Source organism: Mchenga conophoros, linkage group LG22, assembly GCF_057382185.1.
Source record: "Mchenga conophoros isolate Kocher_MC1m ecotype Shallow Benthic linkage group LG22, M_conophoros_male_GT1.1, whole genome shotgun sequence".
Taxonomy (NCBI): Eukaryota; Metazoa; Chordata; class Actinopteri; order Cichliformes; family Cichlidae; genus Mchenga; species Mchenga conophoros.
In genome coordinates this window covers 37,757,840-37,779,406 of record NC_140546.1, presented here as the reverse complement: position 1 = coordinate 37,779,406, position 21,567 = coordinate 37,757,840, and the positions used below count along the sequence as shown (strand labels likewise).

The following is a 21,567-nucleotide window of genomic DNA, read 5'->3' as shown; positions in this document are numbered from 1 at the left end:
ACGGCTTCAGTTTTGACTGAATTATGTATTGACAGAAATATACAGTTTAAATGTTATGAACTTGTTAACTTTGTGCGCCACCGTACAGTTTCCTGCTTCAAATTTGGGTATATTTGCCTTATTTGTCTAATAAATGCCTAAATAAAAAAATAGAATTCTTAGTTTTTCTAAAACATTGCTTTTCTTGTTTTCACGAAGCCATCAACTTAAAAAAATTTCCTTTCACTTTTACAGTTATCCTTCTGTCACTCGTCTCCACCCACTCCACCTTGCCTCTCTTGTTCACCGTGTGCTGCCTTGGATAGTGATGGCTGACACCAGGTATTTAAACTCATCTACCTTTGCTACCTCTGCTTCTTGTGACTTGTTAACTGACAGATGAAATGAAGCAGTGTAAGGCAGTGTAGTGCTTCCACTGTGAAAATGGGACGTCTCCTTTCTAAAGAGTTTGTTATATAAATAAATGTAGTCAAACACATGTGCGAGATGAAGGACGCAGAAACATCAGTTAGAGTGAAATTTTTATTACGGTCTGTGTTGTACACAAAATTAATTCAAGTTTGTGCAAATGTTTTGGTGCCATTCAAAATTCTGCTTTGCACTGGAATAAACATTTAATCATCCAACTGGCACAGGAGTGCGGAGGCTTTGGATATCCAGTAGTCGCTGTGTCGCTGGGAGGGAAGCATTACTGTCACCACAAAATTAGTTGAGTGACCTGAAGGGAGAGAGACATGAAGGGTGAGGAAACAATCTGAGCAAACATCCTTTTTTCTTTTTTTGACATTATATGTTGGTAACAGGGACGGGCGCTGTATCCCACCAAAACTCCCAGCAATGCCCAAAAACGAACTCTTGGCCTTATGATAGTATAAAATGTGTCATGACTTTAAATGTAAAAAGGTTTCCAGGGAGTGACTTTGGATACATCAGGTGTGTACCTGTGGTGGACAGAGTGCCAGCTCTGGCTGAGGTCTTGTACAGAGGAGCGTGGTAGAGGTCGGGCTCTGGGACGTAGTTCTGCTGTGGCTCAAAGTGCACCACCGGCAGCATGGCGTTCCTAACCCGAGGCAGCGCGTCATCAATCACCATGCCGACATCGTCCCAGTGACAGGCATCCATGAACATGCCGTGAACAAGTACACCGTCCTGTGGCTCAGGTAACTATTTTAACAAGTAACCATATTAAAGGAATTACCTTTTTACTGACAAACTCTTGAAACAAAGTAAATACAAAGGCTTTCTTTTTGCAGGTTGTGCCTTTTCAGAAAAAATGGTGGTTTCTATACCTGCAAAGGCAGAAAAGAAAACAAAGAACATGTGGCTTTGCTTTGATCAGATGTATCCAGAGCTTTTTATTCTTTAAGGATTTCATTTTCATGAACAGAGATTTAAAGAAGCGTTGGCAAGTTGGGGTTGATATTCACTATTTATGACGCTTAGGAGGGCATCAATCTGATATCTCATCAGGAAATAAACTCAGTATTTTAAAAAAGAAAACAATACTGGTGGCTGTACCGCCCTCCAGATTCACACCGGAGTCAAGTATAACACAACCTTACTAAAGAAATCAGTATGTAGTCCAATCAAAAATAATGGATAATTTGATCATTTAGGATACATTTGCTCTGTGGTGCTAACTTTGAGACCATCAGATCAGATTTAGAGATTCAGGATAAAGTAATGTCACAAAAACCTTAATCAATGAATACAAGAATTAGAGACATATATCAAATAGGTCATCATCTCAGCTTCCTACAACTTTCTAATTCACATTTTACATTGACCATTTCAAATGCTTGCCTAAAAACAAAACAAGCTAGAGGTCATATTAATGGTTAAAGCGGGCTGAAGATAAATCCTTAGTCCTTGGAAGCAAAACAAACCTATAGGTTTGTTTTGCTTCCAAGGACTAACTGAAATCATGCAAACACAATTTAAAAACATAATTGATAACATAACTTGTAAATAACCCTGAATGCCTTTCCTTGCACCTTATTTTGGCACTCATTCCTGTTTTCTACTACCAACTTCCTGTCCGTGTGTAGAAGCTTTTATTTTGATGGGGCGATTTCTTGTAAAACTGTTTTTGGCGCAGTTTTCAGCAGCAGTCGCGGGAGTTTAGAAAAGTGATGGCTTAACGGAGCCTATGGTGATTTCTTTTGTCATTAGCAGCCCCCTTGATACAGGCACAAGGTATGGTTATGATGTAAATAAGGAGACGTTTAGATGTTTTTGTGACAGTCGCTACATTTGTTAAATGTTACGTTGAAACGAACTTCATGTTATAAGGTTTACGATTGTAAGAGTGTGGATTATTTTGCTTACACGCTGTTTCTATGTATACATCCCCAGCTCTTACGGTGAGATTGATGGTTTACTGCCATTAAACCTTCAAAACGTCATCAGTAAAGTGTCATCCTTCATTCGGGGGGTTCGCTACAGTAAGAGCTTACCTCCGGGAGCAGCGAGAGCGAGAGCTTCCTGCGATCGGAACGGTAACGGCACGGCACGGAGCAGCAAGCTACAGCAACGGTCCGGTAACAAGCAATTGCTCTCAAAATGGAAAATATAGAAGGAGGTCAGTTAAACGAAAAGGAACAACGAAAGGAATTAACATGCGAAGCTGATGAAACAGCTAATGAAACGTTCCCAAGGCGGTCAGAAAGGCCCAGTGCGCCCACAGAGAAAATGCTCTTATATCAAAGGGATGAACAGAATAAAAGAGAGAAGAAACTGCTAACCATTTATGAACATTGGAAAGGCCAGGTCAGAGTATACAGAGAAGACCTGAAAAATGATTTATCAGATTCACGGTTAGCAGAAATGGCTGATGATATTGAAAGGACCGTAAATGATATGACAAAAGCATACAGTGAATATAGAGAGCGTAATGAACCATCCCATGTCATAAGGGGCAAAATGGACTCTTGTGAATCAGTGACAAAGGACATTATGAAAATCATATCTGAGCGTTTAGCAGCTATAGATGAGTATGATGCAGATAGAGAAAGGCAGCGCCTTCATCAGCTCTTAGCTTATGAACATGCTAAGTCCATATTTGGTACTGCATCACAGTCAAGTTACCAATCTGAAGCAAGCATTGCAGCCAAAATAATCGATGCTGCTGCAGAATTAGCTGCAAAAGAAGCTCAGTATAAAATCACACAAGAGGAAATAAAACAAAAAATAAGAGAAATGGAAGAGAAACACAGGAGGGAATTGGATGCACAAAGGTCTGAACTAGAGCGTTTACAAGCAGAAAAGGAAAGGCAAGCAGCACGTGCAAAATTAGAGATTTATGACAAAGAGTTTAAAGTTGATATGGACAGTCAGTTAATGTTACAGAGCAATGGGATGTCTGTTATCAACCAAAGCTTTGCACAACCAGCCTCAGAGCTCTCTACAGGTTCATATCACCCACAAGTGGAACAATATGCATCCATCCCTGTCAATAATCCTCTACAACAACTGCACTCACAAATTGTCACTCCATCGCCTCCCACAGACGTATTGCAGCTGGCTAAAGCTATTCAAGACAGCATAGCAGTAAGCAGAATTCCAGTGCCTGTGCCCATCGTGTTCAGCGGAGATCCCATCACCTACATCGAATGGAAGGCTTCCTTCATCTCACTGGTGGGCCACAAAGGTATATCTCCAGCTGAAAAACTGCATTTGTTAAAAAGGTATATCACTGGTCCTGCTCTTATGTGTCTTGAGGGCACGTTCTACCGCAGTGATGAAGAGGCATACAAAGATGCATGGAAAAGACTTGACCAACGCTACGGTCAGCCATTTGTTGTTCAAAAGGCATTCAGAGACAAACTGTCAAAGTGGCCTAAAATCCACTCAAAAGATGCAGAAGGTCTACGGGCCTTTTCTGATTTTCTCACAACTTGTCTGCAAGCAACACCACATGTAAAGGGCTTAGAGATACTAAGTGACTGTGAGGAAAACCAAAAGTTATTGCATAAGATTCCAGAATGGCTTGCAACGCGTTGGAACCGTCAAGTCACAGTTGCTCTCATGAAAGGCAAAGATTTTCCCTCTTTCAAGGATTTTGCAGAGTTTGTAGCACTCGAGGCAGAAATTGCATGTAATCCTGTGACTTCTTCATATGCACTCTATTCATGCAGCTCATCCTTGGAGAAAAGATACATAAGGGAGACCAAACCAAACAGATCTGTGACTCAAGTCTTTACTACACAAGCCACAGTACAAGGAGAAAAAACTAAGTCAAATGACACAAGGTTAAAGGTGGCCTGCATGTTCTGCAAAGATGAAAGTCATCAGTTGTCAAAGTGCCCAAGCTTCTCAGAGAAGTCACTAGACCACAAACGGACATTTGTGAAGGAAAATAAACTGTGCTACGGGTGCTTAAAGGTGGGCCACAATGCCAGAGACTGTCGTCATCGCCACAAATGTGACACTTGCAAAGGACGACACCCCACCTGTTTGCACAATGAGAGTCACATGGCAAATGAAAGGCCTCAGAGCTCTACAAACGTCGCTTCAACCACAGAAAATGATACCATGGCAGCCACAGCTCTGAATGTTACTAAGGTGGGTCAATCAGGTAGTACCTCCATGATTGTTCCTGTGTGGGTTTCCACTACTCAGAGTCCATCTAAAGAGCAGCTTGTGTACGCTTTATTAGACACACAAAGTGACAACACATTTGTCAGTGAGGAGGTAACTAACCAGTTACAAGCAGCATCCCATCCAGTTAAGCTAAAACTAACCACGATGCTGGGAGTTCACATGACAGTCAAAAGTCAGAGAGTAGCAGGGTTACGTGTGAGAGGTTATAATTCAGATGTTCACATTGACCTTCCACCCTCCTACACAAAGGAGTACATCCCATTTAACTATGACAACATACCCACAAATGAAACTGCAAGGCAATGGCCCCATCTGTCAGAGATCGCTGATCAGATACCCCCTCTCCTGAGTTGTGATGTTGGACTACTCATTGGATTTAACTGTCCCAGAACTCTAGCTCCAAAACAGGTTCTACTCGGAAAAGACAATGAGCCATTTGCCATACAGACAGACCTAGGGTGGAGCATTGTTGGTGGCTCATCAGAGTCAAATGAAACTGAAACAAGTCTGTGCCATAGGGTCATGATAAAGGAAATGCCTGCTGTAACACCAATGGACATGATCAATGTTCTTCAATCGGATTACAAAGGCACGTGACAAAACGGTCTCACAAGAGGATCTCGTTTTTCTGGAAAAACTTAAGGAAGGGATAAAGAAAAACGAACAAGGACACTGTGAGATGCCTCTTCCATTCAAGCAAAGGCCAAACTTACCAGACAACAAAAGGCTTGCAGAGATCAGACTGGAACACTTAAGGAGAAGGTTGAACAAGAATGAGAACTACAAAAATGAACTGCCCACAGCACAACCTGTCGAGCTGGATCTGACCATAGGAGATCCAGAAGTCAGAAAAGTACAGACAATGTTAACTAAAGTCACAGACACTGTAAGTCTTGCTGAATGTCTAAGTAAGTTCTCCTCCTGGTCCAAAGCAATTAAGGCTGTAGCACGTCTCATAAGAAGGGCTAGACACATCAAGTCAAATGCATCAGCTACAGTGAGTGAGCAGAAAAATGCTGAACTTGTGATCATTCGACATGTACAAAGTCAAGCGTATGAACAGGAAATAAAACAGCTGAAGAAAGGAGAACAGCTCCCACATCATAACAAACTGTTTAAACTGGACATTTTCATGGATACAGATGGTCTCCTCAAGGTGGGAGGGAGACTCCAGCATGCAACGAGTGACACCTTCAAACACCCGATCGTGATCCCAAAAGAACATTGTGCAGCCAAACTCATAATATCTCACTTTCATAACAAAGTAAAACACCAAGGAAAGGGATTCACCATAAATGAAATCAGATCCAGTGGCTACTGGATTCCTGGAATGAGTAAAACAGTTGCCTCATTCATCCGACAATGTGTGATCTGCCGCAGACTCCGCAAAGCTCCAGAGGGTCAGAGGATGAGTGACCTGCCCCCACATCGCTTAGAGCCCTCTCCTCCCTTCACACACTGCAGCATGGACTGTTTTGGTCCATTTGTGACAACAGAGGGAAGCAAACAACACAAACGGTACAGACTCCTACTTACTTGCTTTTGTTCTCGTGCCATTCACATCGAGTTCTTAGAGGACTTGTCTACTGATGCATTTATTAATGCATTAAGATGTTTCATTTCAATCAGAGGTGCAGTTCGACACATCCAATGTGACCAGGGAACGAACTTTGTTGGTGCTCAGAATGAGTTTAAAGCAGCTTTAAATGAGCTAGACACTCAGAGACTAAATACATACTTGACTGAAAAACAATGTGACTTTGTGATGAACGCACCCCATGCTAGTCATACAGGGGGAGTGTGGGAACGTCAGATAAAGACTGTCAGAGGTGTGCTGAATACCACTCTGTCACTGGCTCATGACAGACTCAATGATGCTTCATTACGGACGTTATTCTATGAAGCCATGGCTATAGTCAATAGCAGACCTCTGACTATAGATAACTTGAACAGCCCCAACAGCCTAGAACCGCTCACACCCAATCATCTGCTGCACATGAAATCCAATGCACCGTTGCCCCCACCTGGTGCCTTTTCAAATGAGGACCTGTACAGCAAGAAGAGGTGGCGCCGCGTGCAGTTCCTTGCAGAGCAGTTCTGGAGCCGCTGGAGACAAGAATACATTCACAACATCATTTCAAGGCAAAAGTGGCACTCACCAAAGAGGAATCTAAAAGTAGGTGATGTTGTGTTGGAAATGGATGAACTGGCACCCAGAGGGGAATGGAGACTTGCAAGAGTTGTGGAGACTGTCAGTGGAAAAGATGGACTTGTGCGAAGGGTAAAGATCTCACTTGGAGAAAAGAGACTCAATAATAAAGGTCAACGCTCTACTAAACTATCAGTTGTTGAGCGTCCAGTACAAAAACTTTTATTGTTGTTAGAAAGTTCCTAAGGTAACTCCTACATGGGTTATTTTGTTTGGGAAAATTATTCATTTTGGTTCTTATGTAAACCAATTATTCGTAATTTTGGTGGGAGTGTAAATAACCCTGAATGCCTTTCCTTGCACCTTATTTTGGCACTCATTCCTGTTTTCTACTACCAACTTCCTGTCCGTGTGTAGAAGCTTTTATTTTGATGGGACGATTTCCTGTAAAACTGTTTTTGGCGCAGTTTTCAGCAGCAGTCGCGGGAGTTTAGAAAAGTGATGGCTTAACGGAGCCTATGGTGATTTCTTTTGTCATTAGCAGCCCCCTTGATAGCGGCACAAGGTATGGTTATGATGTAAATAAGGAGACGTTTAGATGTTTTTGTGACAGTCGCTACATTTGTTAAATGTTACGTTGAAACGAACTTCATGTTATAAGGTTTACGATTGTAAGAGTGTGGATTATTTTGCTTACACGCTGTTTCTATGTATACATCCCCAGCTCTTACGGTGAGATTGATGGTTTACTGCCATTAAACCTTCAAAACGTCATCAGTAAAGTGTCATCCTTCATTCGGGGGGTTCGCTACATAACTGATTTTGTGTGAAAATGTAAGAAGTTTGAATAAAATATTGCACATAAAAACCAAACTGATGTAGTATTTTAGATTGCATCTTGAGATTGTTGATCTGCTCTTCCACATTAGCTCTCCTGCTATTAGCCAGAAAAATAGCATCTTAAAGTACTGCTAATATTTGAAGGGCTGGAGAAAAGAATGTTTGTGCCCTTTTTTTAAGCACTACTGAAAGCATTACTAAGAGCACTGCTCCTCTTACAGTACCTCCTCATCCATGTTCAGTTTTGCACCAATGGGAAGAGTGCGTAGAGCCTCACAGACTGCTTCCTCATCCCTGTACGCCGGCACCACGCTGAAGCGGAAATTAAGCTCCTCAATAGGCAGACTGGCCATCAAAGACACAAGAGCATTGAAACAAGTCACTGTGCTGTTTAGCTAAATCTACCAATAAACACACATTTAATTAATAGCTCTCTTTTAAACTTAATTCATTTATTTTTACACTGTATACTTGAAAGAGTAGTCAGAGTGATCATTGTAGTCCTCAAGCTCAGCTCTAAAAGTTTGCCTTACTGTTAGTGTTCATTAAAAAACAGCATGTTTCAGTGTGTTACCAGTAAGAAAGCCTTGAGGGAAGAAGAACCCGGAGATCCAAAGTGATTTGGGCTGACCACGTGTGATCCAAGTCTTGCAAGAGAGGAAAAGAGAAGCAGAGACGCAATTAAAATATATGTATCTTTAAATAACAATTTCTTTATGCAGTATCTTCTTTTATTCGATATATTGCATTACAGGCATCCTATTACTGACGGGACCTGAATTGACCCAGTGAATCAGTTTGAAACACAGGGCTTAAATACATAGAGGGAGCAATCGGAATGGACAACAGGAGGGAAACACAGCTGGGGCAAATCAGAACTGATGAGACAAGGAAGCGTAAACTGAACACACTGAGATAAGACAGACCTTCAAAGTAAAACAGGAAACACATAACAGTCACGACTAACACAAAACACTGACAACATTGGATCGTAACACAATAAAATACAGCCAATATGCCAGACCTGAGCTAGAAAAAGACTTCTATTCTAATCCAATTTCCCCACATAATTTATGTTCGCTTTATAAAGACACATTTCACACAAACTTCTATAATTCCACTGGACTGAACTTGAAAACGTGTGTGTTTTTGTTAATATCTGTGTGCAAACCTGGATAAAGAAGACAGCGGTTTGAGGGAAGGGTAGGCAGAGTTCGCCCAGTGGGCGGGGACCTGGTTGTTCAGAAAGCTTGTGTAGATTCGGTCCATTTCCTCTGACATCACAACGAGACCTGCTATTGCCTTTTGCAGAGTGATAAGAGACATCTACGAAAAAGAAAGTGGGAATAACACATCACAGTAACGACAGATTCCTAAAAATGTTATTTCTGAAACTACACAGAACGCATATTTTTGATTGTTTAGGTTTTTTTCTTTTTGAATTTTCCTCTAAGATCACGTAAATAAACTACAATCCAAAGAAAACAACTCCTGAAGTGGTCATGAGATGATCTCCACCAATTAAAGGTGTGTGGTTTTTACGTCACCCTGAGAACTTTAAGCAAGTTGTTGAATCGGTCTGCTTCTTGGCCCAAAACAGTTGTGAGGGAGATCAGGTGCCCATTGGTGTCTTTGATAAACAGTGTGTCAGTTGCTTCTTCCATGTCCAGTCGCTCCGCACTCCAAAAGAAAGACAAGTTCACAGAGAGATAAAAGACAACACAAACCAATGAAACATGGGGAAAAAGAGTGAGCGCAATAATGCAAAGTCTCAGCAGTAACTGAGATCGATGTGCAGGTGAATCCATGTGGGGTCAGCGTACCGGGCAGTTTGGCTAGAATCAGCTCGGCGAGCTCGCAGACTCTGTCATCGTTACTCTTAGCTCCATGTTGTGCTGAAGAACGAGGATTAACATCCAGTATGGTATTGATCAGAGTTATAGTTTCTTGACGCTGCAGAGGCAAACACACACACACACACACACACACACACTCATATATTGATATTTTATCATAGCACTCCCAAAGCTCATAAACTGCATGACAAACATAACTTTAAATCACTAAAACGACCACAAGCCATTTCTCATAATTGCTGTGGACTGAAGAAATTAACAGATTTTGAAAAACTACGTATAAATAAGAACTTGCTGTCATTTATATTTAAGAGGACAACTGGCAGTCTGGTATAAAATAGAGACAGAGACATTTGCTTGTAATGTCCTGGTATTGTTACAGTATTGTTCCTCACCTGAAAAGCCAAGTTGGCATTCTCATGCATACCAAAGACCTCAGGATCATCAATGATTGGAAGATTCTTAATATACTTCTTATATTGTTCAAGTTCATCTGACTCTGGAGCGTAGTAAACACCTTACAGGGAGAAAACCATTAACTGAGATATATAGCATGTGAGCGTGCACTGTGCATACGCGTGCTTACATACACATGTACACACACACATACAAAAGAGGGCAGAAAGAACAATACCTGAGGGGGAGTAGGTGTAGCCAGGCTGCAGAGCTTCTGGAGAAAAAAAGCCTTTGAGGGTTGTCCTTAGGCACCGTTGGTCCCAGGCACCCGTCACTCTGCCTCCATATGTGATCTCACCTGAAGAGAAAAAAGACACAGTAGGATTTGAGATATTTCATGGCTTTCTTTGTTTATGAATGCAGGAGATATTGCTTTTAAAGACCAGACCCTGTTCTAGTTTCAGTTGGTCAAAATCTCACTCAGAATCAGAAAAATAAAAAAGTTACGGAAAAAACAGCAACAACTTTAAACTAAAAAAATATGCATATAGAATATTTACATAGATATGTGTAATACCCGTTCCTATACAGATAATTTTGAAAGAAGTTGGATCCAGGTCATTCAATTTAAAGATGAAATACTAAAAAGAGAAATCTATTACAGAACAGAAAACACGGGGGGAAAAATCGTCCCTTTTTCTTTTATATAAAGCTGAATGATCTGAATCAGGGGTCGGCAACCTGCGGCTCTTTAGTCCTTATATTGCGGCTCTGCATGGTTTGGAAAAATAAATTAAGTTTAACTGAAGTTTATTTTATTTGTGCTAGTTCTTTTTTTTAAAACTTGTAGTTCTGAATTGGAAGATTATTGTGATCCTGAATAATAAAGTTATATTTTATTATTTTTCGTCGCTCAAAATAAGCGTCACACTTGTGGAAGCCGGTAGCTCCGCTACACTCCCAAAGCCCAGAAGGCGATATAAGGATGACGGCTCACTGTTTTTGTTTGCTACATGGATAATTTAAGTTCAGCTTTTTAATTCATTTTAAAGACACCTTCAACTGGTGTCTTTTTAGTTATTATTTTTTAAGGGTTGACAATGTGTTCATTACATAAATAAAATAAAATTTTCTCCATAGCACTTCATGGATTTCATAAGTAACACACTAGAGTTGTTTATACGAAGCATAGAGGTAAAAAAAAACAATAATTAACTTCATTTTAGATGTCAAAAAGTATTGTGGCTCCCAGTGTTTCCTTTTCCGTAGAAACCCGGTCCAAATGGCTCTTTGGGTGTTTAAGGTTGCTGACCGCTGGTTTAAAGTGTCCTATTATCCTTCCCACACTTTTATTTTTATGAAACAGCTGCATGTTTAGGTTCAAGGACATGCAATCATGTTTGTTTTGTGAAAAGGCTTTCTATTAATATAAAATGTCAAAATACAAATAAGACATGCATTACATATGGGAAATAAGATGCTACACAAACAGTCCCTAACTTATTACCTTGTTGAATTTAGATACAAGAACATTTCTGTTGATATTTGCTTCCTACCAGTGATGTAGACCAGAGCATCCCAAGGGATGGTGCCATCTTTGCAGTACAGGTTGAGGTTGAGCAGAGCACATTCTCTGTCACTGTCATTGAATTCGTAGCGGATGTTCCAGCCCAGGGGACCAAACTTCTTCTGCTCCTAAACATGAGACACACAGGCAGAGAAGTACTGTACGACCACACACAAAGTAAAACACATCCAAGAAAACAAAGTAATAATGATGAGGCACTTTACATGTAAAATACTGAGAAAGAGTGTATGTAACCTGGATGATTGCATGGAAAAAGCAGATTCCAAAGACAATCTTCCTCCACTGGCGTCCCAAAATGCGGTGTTCAAAGAAACTGCTGGTGATCTCTGTGAAGGCTCGTCGCATGTTGGCTCGCAGGCCTTTAGGAGGCTCGTTAGTCACCTGGCAATGACATCACAGAGACCTACTGAGAAGACTACCAGTAATCCTGAAAACCTTTTGGTTCAGCGTCTCCTCCTTGTTGTCCAGGCAGTCCTCGAGTGCACATACAAACCCCACATACAATCCCAATGACTCTTCAAGATAGTCATGGTCATGATGACGATAAATCAAGTGCTGGTAGTTAATGTACGTTTAACTGACGTCAAAGATTTCGACCCATATTTACAAAGGCAGTGCTTAACTAATGTAAGGTTTATGCCACAGCTACCCTACATAAACAGTACTCGTAATTACCAAAGTCATTTTTATGTTTCACTCTTGTTCAATCCACCAGCATAGACAAGTTCTTTTTTAAAAACAGTATTTTTGATCATCTATAGCTTTTTTATATAGTATTACAGTGTTTGGGTCTCTGTGTGACTACCTTAACGCAGTTCTGGAGCACTGTAACAGGAAATACTTTGGTCAGCATGGAACTGAGAAATAGACGGAAGTTCTCATGGACGGATGTGTCTGCAGAGAAACAGATAAGAAAATTATTTGCATATTCATAAAAAAGTCCTTAAAGGAGTCTGCAGTATTTTTTATCAATAATACAAACACTTTGAAAAAACAAAGCATACAATACCACAATTTACTCGTTTCTGTTTCTCAGAGATTAGAAATGCACCTGTAAATGACAAATTATGTCTAATAACGTTTGAAATATGAAGGAACTTATTTAGATGTGATAGTGTCCCTGAGCATTGCTGCTAACAATGTTCATCCCTTTATGACCACAGCGTACCCATTATCTAGTGGCTATAATGCGATCAACAAATCTGCAACAACTGTGTGACACTATCGTGTTAATGTGGACCAAAACCTCTGAGGAATGCTTTAAGCATTGTTGAGTCTGCGCAATGAAGAACTAAAGTACGTTTTCTTGACGGTCAAATGGGTTCTAACTGAATACTAGCAAAGTGTAACTAAACTGAAACTAAACCATAGCCCAGCATTTCTTTCTTGGGTATCCCCATCCACAAACACTAACATTACTACCACTGGGATTTCCCAGTTTGAAGCAAATGTGGTAATTATTCTAATTGAAAACTATTTTTTCCATACGCCCTCATAAGCATCATCAAATGTTAGCACAGAAGGCTGAAATAAACACAAATTTATGAGCTCAATTTAAAAATAGTACCAGGCTCAGCGAAGGTCTTAATGAGCTCCTCCATGGCTAACATCCAAGACACAGCCAGATGGCAGTTTTGCAAGAAGACCCAGTTGCCACTTGTCAGCGCTGAATGGATCATCTTCTCCGCTATAGGTCCCTGGCCTCGCCCCAGTGAGATAGCCTCGACCCTGAAAAACACAGAAAAATCACCATTTTGATGCCTTTATAAACTTTATTCATTCATTTGCAACAACCTGTCTAGTCCAGGATCACAGGGACAACAGTTTAGACAGGTGCCCAGACCTCCCTCTTCCCAGCCACTACCCCAACACTTCCAAGCAGATATCGAAGTGAAATACTGGTTTGGGAACATGTCTTCTGGATATGACCCAGCATGACCTTTGGACATGCCCTTCATGTAAGAGGTGTCCAGAAGGCCTCCTGGATGTGGATGAGTAGTGGCTCTACTCTGAGCCCCTCCCAAACTCCTCATCCTATGTCTGAGACTGAGCTTAGACACCCTTTATAAGACAGCTCATTTCCACTGCTTGTATCTGCAGTCTTAAACTTGAACTTGTTCATTTGAGGAAGCAACTCATTCTCAAACTGAAGAGGACAATCCACCCTTTTCTGGCAGAGAACCACATGGCTGAACTGTCCCAGTGCAAGTTGCAGATTATTGCTTGGTGCAGTCAAATTGACGGCATCATCCACAAAAAGCAGAGATGATCCTAAAAACCTTCCACTACTTGGCTTACAGAAGACAGAAGCTACTGACTATTAAAAATAAAAATAAAAAACCCAGCTAGCTATATATGTCTATGACTCAGATGTCACAGCCTGGTGAACAAAACAAAGACATTTTTGCGAGCCATGTTGGAGGGACCTCTCCAACAGTTTTTTTAGCGTATCCAATCAAACTACTATTATTAGGGCCCGAGCACTGAGAGTGCGAAGGCCCTATTGTATCTGCTCTGTTTATTATTATTATTATTATTATTATTGTTGTTGTATGTTCACCAGTATGATAATGATGAAGCAGTAATCTCAGTTAACGTGGTTTTATTAACCAGCACAGCAGCAGAGAACATACATGCTTGGATTCAATAACGGAATGGCGCCTATACCACTCAAAACATACACACACCTACACGGAGGTACGGCAAGCGGATTAGGACAAAATACCAAACTAACAGCAGGTTATCTACATCCCCCTTCTTTAGCACATCCCCAACCGGATATAAAGTTTAATGCATACTGAATAATAATAATCACAGCATAAAAGGTGACATACGCTGACCCTTAGGAACATTTAAATTTGCAACCAGATGGAAGAAATAAACATGACAAAAATATCATTTTGCTGTATAAAGTTAAATATGATTACTACTGAAAATCACCTCAAACAGAATTTAACTTGAAGCATTGACATCAGTTACTGTTGGCTCAAACATCAAACCTGAAAATGTTCTGTGTTTTAACTAGTACCCAATTAATCCCTATATCTTGGATTTGGTTTGCACACACGACCAAAGCGTGTCCTGTAAACACCATCACTCTTGGAAGGTCTTGGAGAATGCAAAACATCAGAAGAGCTCTCAACATGAGTGCTGTCTTTAAACTGTTCTACATCATTGTTTTCACCCACAACCTGCAGTCCATCATAATGATGATGATCAGTGTCTTTCTGAACAGTGACAGGCTCAGACACAGGCAATATGTGTCTGCGATTTCTCCTGTAAGTGTTTCCATCCGACTGTACCAGGTAGGATCTAGGTTCTTTACAAAGTTCCTTCTCCACACCTGTGCGGTCATAACCCTGTGGGGTCTGTAACCTCACTACTTGTCCTTCGTTGAGAGGTGGAAGTGGTCGGCTGGATCTGTCATAACAGACCTTCTGAGTCAGTCTCTTGTTGAGTAGTTGGGCTTTCACTCTCTCAGATTCACGGTGTTGTGGTTCGAGCAGTTTGGTTGTGATTGGGAGCGTAGTTCGAGTCTGTCTGGATAGAAGTCGTTCTGCAGAGGAACCCAGGTTCACATCACGTGGAACATTCCTGAGGTTCAGCAGGTTGAGAAATACATCAGTGCCATCTCTGTGTGATTTCTCCATCAGCTGTTTAGCACTGCGCACTGCTCTCTCAGCAAGCCCATTGGATTGAGGATACTCTGGACTGCTGGTGACATGTTGAAAGTCCCACTGTGAAGCGAAGTCTTTGAAACGCTGGCTTGTAAACTGCCTGCCATTGTCTGAGATCAGAGTGTGTGGAGCACCATGAACTGAGAAGTGTCTTTTCAGCTTCTTGATGACTGTCGCTGATGTCAAATCCTTTAGCAGGTCAATCTCAAACCAGCCTGAGTATGAGTCGACTACTACTAAATAGTGCTGACAGTGCCACTCAAAGATATCTGTAGCCACAGTTGACCAAGGAAGCTCTGGAACTTCATGCAGATGAAGGGGCTCTTTTTGTTGATGAGGTTTAGTGCTGTTACACACCGAGCAGGAAGTAACTGTTTGTTCAATATCTCTTGACATGAACGGCCAGAAGACGATCCCCCGTGCTCTCCGCTTGGTAGCTTCTACGCCGGGATGTCCTCTGTGCATGATGGTGATGTAGTCTCCTTGCAGGGATTTTGGGATCACGGCTTTGGAACCTTTAAGAATGATGCCATCATCCACAATCAGCTCATCCCTGAAAGGAAAATATGGATGAACCGCCGTGGGAAGGTTGTGGAGTTGTTGTGGCCAACCATGTTTGATGAACGAGCTGAGCGCTTGCAGTGTCTCATCCTCAGCTGTGTCCTTTAAGTTCCTCCAGGCGTGAAGAAGAGATGCAGCTCACCGTCATGACATCAAAGTTGTCCTCTTCTTCAGGCTGCTGGAAAGTGGAGCTGTCGGGAGCACGAGACAGTGTGTCAGCCAGATACATGTGTTTTCCACATTTATATGTGAGGGTGATGTTGTATTTTTGGAGCCTTAACAACATCCTCTGTAATCTGGCTGGTGCAGCGTGAATAGGTTTCTTTAGTATGGTGACCAGTGGCTGATGGTCTGTTTCTACGACCACAGGCTTGCCATAAATGTAGTCATGAAACTTTGTGAAAACAACAGCCAGCAGCTCCTTTTCTATCTGAGCATATCTGGTTTCAGTGTCTGTCAGAGCACGTGAAGCATATGCCACAGGTCGCCCTTCCTGTAAGCAAGCTGCACCAAGACCATACTGTGATGCATCGCACGTTAGTGTCACAGGTTTGCTGACATCATAATATGACAGAACAGGTGGATTAGACATGTGCTCTTTAAGTGCTTCGAACGCAGTCTGATGCTGTGTGTCCCACATCCACTCGCTGTCCTTGTGTGTGAGCTGTCGCAGAGGAGCTGACAGATGGCTGAAGTTTGGAATGAATTTTCCAAGATAATTGACCATCCCCAGGAACCTCTGCAGGGCTTGGACATCTGTTGGAACTGGCATCTCTTTGATTGCGGCTGTTTTGGAAGGGTCTGCTTTAAGCCCCTCGCTTGTGAAAATGTGTCCGACATAACTGACCTGATTCAGCCGGAATTTGCACTTTAATGGGTTTAGTCGCAGGTTTACTTCTCTGGCACGATCAAGGGCTTTTCTCAGGTTGAGGATGAGTATATCATCAACAATGATGGCACATGGATATCCAGCGAATATCTGCTCCATGGCTCGCTGAAACACCTCGCTAGCAGCGTTAAGACCAAAAGGCATTCTGAGGAACCTGTAACGACCAAAGCAAGTGCTGAAGGTGGTTAGCATGGATGATTTCTGATCCAATGACACCTGCCAAAAAGAGTTCTTAGCATCCAAAACAGAGAACACAGTAGCATTTGACATTATTGCAGCCACTTCTTCTACTGTGCGCATGGGATGGTGTGGTCTTTTCAGAGCAGTGTTTAAATCTCGAGGATTTATGCATATCCTGATTTCATCTTTGCCTTTCTTGTTGGTGGCTACCATAGAAGACACCCAGTCTGTCGGCTCTGAGACGGGAGTAATGACGCCTAATTTCTCCATCCTGACCAGCTCTGCCTTGACCCTGTCTTTCATGGCCAAAGGGATGCGATGTGCTGGGCGAACAACTGGTTTCACATCTGGGTTCAGTGTCATGCGATAGGTGACTGGCAACCTTCCAAGCTCATCAGAAAATAAGTCGCTGTATTCTGTGATAAGCTGTTGTGACAGGTCATCTGCAGACATGCTCAATTGGTGGACGTCATTGCTGAATGATACAACTCCCATTTCTCTGCATGCACATAGTCCAAGTATTGGCTGAACATCTTCATTAATAACAAAGAATGATAGCACATGTGACTGTCCATGCAGAAAACACTGCAGCTTAATTACACCTGAGGTTTGAAACTTGCTGCCTCCAAATGCTACTAGGTTAACGGACTTAGGGTGTGCTTTCATTTGTTTATCTGCTCTTATAATGTTAACCGTTTTCTTGGGAAGCACATTACATTTAGCACCTGTGTCCACCTTCATCTCAACAGGAATCCCATTAATCTGCACGGTGACAAAAACTTCCTCTTTGTGTTCCACATGCACATCAGTCGCATGGATTGCATATTGCAGATTTACTCCATCAACGTAGAATGTGTCATCTCCGCTGTCATCAGCTTGGTCTGGTTCCACATGATGAACTGACTTTCTGTGTCTTGCTACGTTTTGGGTAGGCTGAACAGCTCTGCACCGTTTCTTAAAATGATTCCACTTTTTGCATGCATGACACTGCTGCCCAAAAGCTGGACATTTGCTCTTTTTTGCAGCATGAGCGCCCCCACAGTTAGTACAGTTAGTGACATGCTGTGTTTCAGACCTGTCTCCTTGTATTTTCATTTTATCTCCTCTGTGCTTTCTTGTAAATGTGGGCTGGAGCACATCAACATTTGATGCAGATTGTTGAGGAAAAGCAAGTGTTTTATTATGCTCTTCAGTCATTTCATGAATCTGGCAGACAGATATGGCTTTTGCTAGCGTTAAATCACTATCACGTAGTAGCACTTTCCTTAAATTGTCATTGTTGATGCCACAAACTAGTCTCTTATTAGTTCTTCACTCAGATCACCAAATCTGCAGCTTTTTGCTTTAATCCGTAAATCACTTACATAGGATTCAACAGTCTTGTCCTCTGATTCCGCGTGTTGAACTTGTGTCTTTCCATCATGACGTTGGTTTGTGGGCTGGACATTTCTCTGAATTTCTTTTTGAGGCACTCAGGATCCTCCTTCGATTCTGCAGGAATGAGGACTCGTCCTCCATCGCCGGGCTCTCTCACTTCTGGCGCGTAAACAAAAGACCACTCCCGTTCTATAGCTTCGGGACCTGCTAAGTTGAGCAATATGTAGGCTTGTGTGCGCGCTGGCTTGTCAGAGTGTGCCGCCGCTATAAAAATGTCATACTCTTGCTCAAAAATGCGCCAATTTTCAGCAACATTACCATCGAAAACAAGCGGGTCGGGCCTCCTGAATCCTTGCGCCATGTTGTCTGCAGTCCAGATACAAAAAATGCACCCACAAAATAGACTTGAGACGGGGAAAAAATACCGTCAACTACGAAGTACGTGTTTTGTCGCTTCTGACACCATGTTGTATGTTCACCAGTATGATAATGATGAAGCAGTAATCTCAGTTAACGTGGTTTTATTAACCAGCACAGCAGCAGAGAACTTACATGCTTGGATTCAATAACGGAATGGCGCCTATACCACTCAAAACATACACACACCTACACGGAGGTACGGCAAGCGGATTAGGACAAAATACCAAACTAACAGCAGGTTATCTACAATTATTATTATTATTATTTTTCATTGAAATGAATTGCCTTTTTGAGGGCTTTAACATGCTCAAAAACTCATGAAATTTTGCACACATGCCAGGTCTGGTGAAAAATTTTGTTCCTCTTCTGGCTGGCGAGTGGAGCAGCCTACAGGGTCGTGTCCAGGGTGTTTACAATACCTCGTTCCACTGTCCACCGCATCGTGCACAGGGTCACAGAGGTGGTGGTGGCCACGCGCCACCAGGTCATCCACCTCCCACGGACCCCAGAAGACCTAGATGCCATGTCCAATGGGTTTGCACAGCTGGCAGGCCACAGGGCCTTTGTGAAGGCTGCTGGTGCTGCTGCCATGTCCGCATCAAGCCCCCCAGCGGCCCTGAGGGTCAGTGCTACAGGAACAGGAAGTTGTACCCGTCCATAATCCTGCAGGCGGTATGTGACCATCAGGGCCGCTTTGTCGATACACATGTGGGCTAGCCGGGGTCAGTGCATGCCTCCAGGGTCCTCCGCCACAGCCCACTGTACCGACAGGCCCGTTACCCTCCCCCAGGGCATTTTATCCTTGCAGATGGAGGGTACCCATGTCTCCAACATCCACTCCCCCTCATCACCCCCTACAAGAGGCCAGTCCACAGTGTGGGAGCCCAGCGCTTTAACGCACATCACTCCAGGGCACGCTCTGTCATAGAGCGTGCCTTTGGAATGATGAAGACAAGGTACCTTGTCATCTTCCTGCAAGCGCTGGAGGTGCACCACACCTTCGTGCCACATGTATGTCACGCTAATACGAGCATCATTGTTGTATGTCCAATCATAATGGCAACTGTAGTGCATACCCTGGCATGTACACTGTACTTACAAGATTAAACATCTGCTGCAGGTCATAACAGCATGTGCCGTGCATCTGTGCCGTGCAACATCTGCATCGGTGTTGGTGGCATTGTGGCCCCAGATGAGGAACCCGAGGATGATGCCCAAGATGAGGGGGAGACTGGTGTGGAGGCAGTCAGTGGTGCACACTGGCGGAACCAGCTATCTGCTGAGGTGTCTGCCCTGGAAGAGGTACCCCCGGACCACGATTATTGTCAGCAGGCAAGTATCCCTTAGTGGTGCATCTGCACAGTGCTGGGATTTCACGTGACAGATCTGTCTTAACATGCTCGTTTTCACCATGTCGTTTTCCCAACTCCATGATTACAATCTAGTGACATGGCAGCTGTCGGTTCCACCAGCCCTGCAGACCCAAGTGGAGGATGTTGCGGTGGACAGTGGGAATGAGCATGCCTGAGCAACATCTGGGGATGCCTATGTGGGATGCTGCACTCAGTACCTGGCTATGAACCGGGGGTCTTACCTGTGGCACCTCCCTCATCTCTGTGGTCAAGGTCAAGGTCAGATTTATTTATATAGCACATTTCCAACAGCCGATGCTGCACAAAGTGCTTAACAATAACAATAAAATTAAAAACTACAGTGTAATACAATAATAACAATAGAAACAATAAAATAGAAGAATTGAAACAATACTAACTAATTCAGATAAATCCAAAATGCTTGGGTCATAATGTGTTAAAAGCCAGAGCGTAAAAGTGTGTCTTTAGTAAAGATTTAAATTGCTCAAGAGTTTGGGCAGATCTAATATTAAAGGGGAGACTATTCCAAAGTCTGGGACCTGCCACAGAGAAGGATCTATCACCACGAGATTTGAGGTTAGTCCGTGGAATGGACAACAATAGTTTTGAACTAGATCTCGTGGGTTTTCCTGGAGCATAGGCAGAGAGGAGCTCTGACAAGTAGGGGGGGGGGGCTCGGGCGTTGAGTGACTTAAAAACAAAAAGTAAGAGTTTAAATTGGATCCTGTAGGGGACAGGGAGCCAGTGTAAAGAGGCTAAAATTGGGGTTATATGCTCTCTCCGTTTGGTACCAGTTAGCAGGCGAGCAGCAGCATTTTGAACCATCTGAAGGCGATGGATGGTGGCATGATCTAGGCCATAATACAATGAATTGCAGTAGTCCAATCTGCAAGTAAGAAAAAGGTGGATGATACGCTCGAAGACGTCAGCCGGAAGGTATGGCTTTATCCTGGCTAGCTGTCTTAGCTGAAAAAAACAGGACTGAACTACTGCACTCACCTGCTTGTTCAATTTAAAAGAACCATCAATGTAAACTCCGAGGTTTTTTACATGTGTTTTACAATACGAGGAGAGGGTACCCAACGTGCTGTCGATATGATTGAAATTGCCAAAAATGACAACCTCAGTTTTGTTTTCGTTTAGCTGTAAAAAATTTAATGATAACCACTGTTTAACGTCGTCAAGGCAGCGTAATAAGAGCTGCGGTTGATCTGATCCTGATTTTAAAGGTAGATAAATCTGTAGATCATCCGCAAAGCAATGAAATGAAATGCTGTACCGCGAGAAGATGGAGCCCAATGGCAGCAAATAGAGTGCGAAGAGGGCGGGACCCAAAATAGAGCCTTGAGGAACGCCGTATTTAAGAGGAGCTAATTTGGAGTTGTGGGGGCCCATATTGACATAAAAGAACCTTTCTGTCAAGTAGGAGCGAAACCACTGAAGGGCAGATCCTTTTAGGCCAGCATGCGATTCTAGCCGTGATAACAGGATGTCGTGGTCAACCGTGTCAAAAGCTGCTGACAAGTCCAACAGTAAAAGGGCAGCAGGGCTGCCAGAATCCATAGTTAAGAGAATATCGTTAAAAATCCTTAAAAGTGCTGTCTCAGTGCTATGTAATGATTTAAAACCAGATTGAAATTTTTCTGAGATCATATTAGA

The 21,567-nt window shown here is 42.6% G+C and overlaps 1 pseudogene; it reads right to left on the bottom strand.

Moving 5' to 3' along the window:
- Positions 1–533: 533 nt before the first annotated feature.
- Positions 534–21,567, bottom strand: part of LOC146549889 (dynein axonemal heavy chain 6-like) — a 65,153-nt pseudogene continuing 44,119 nt past the window's right edge.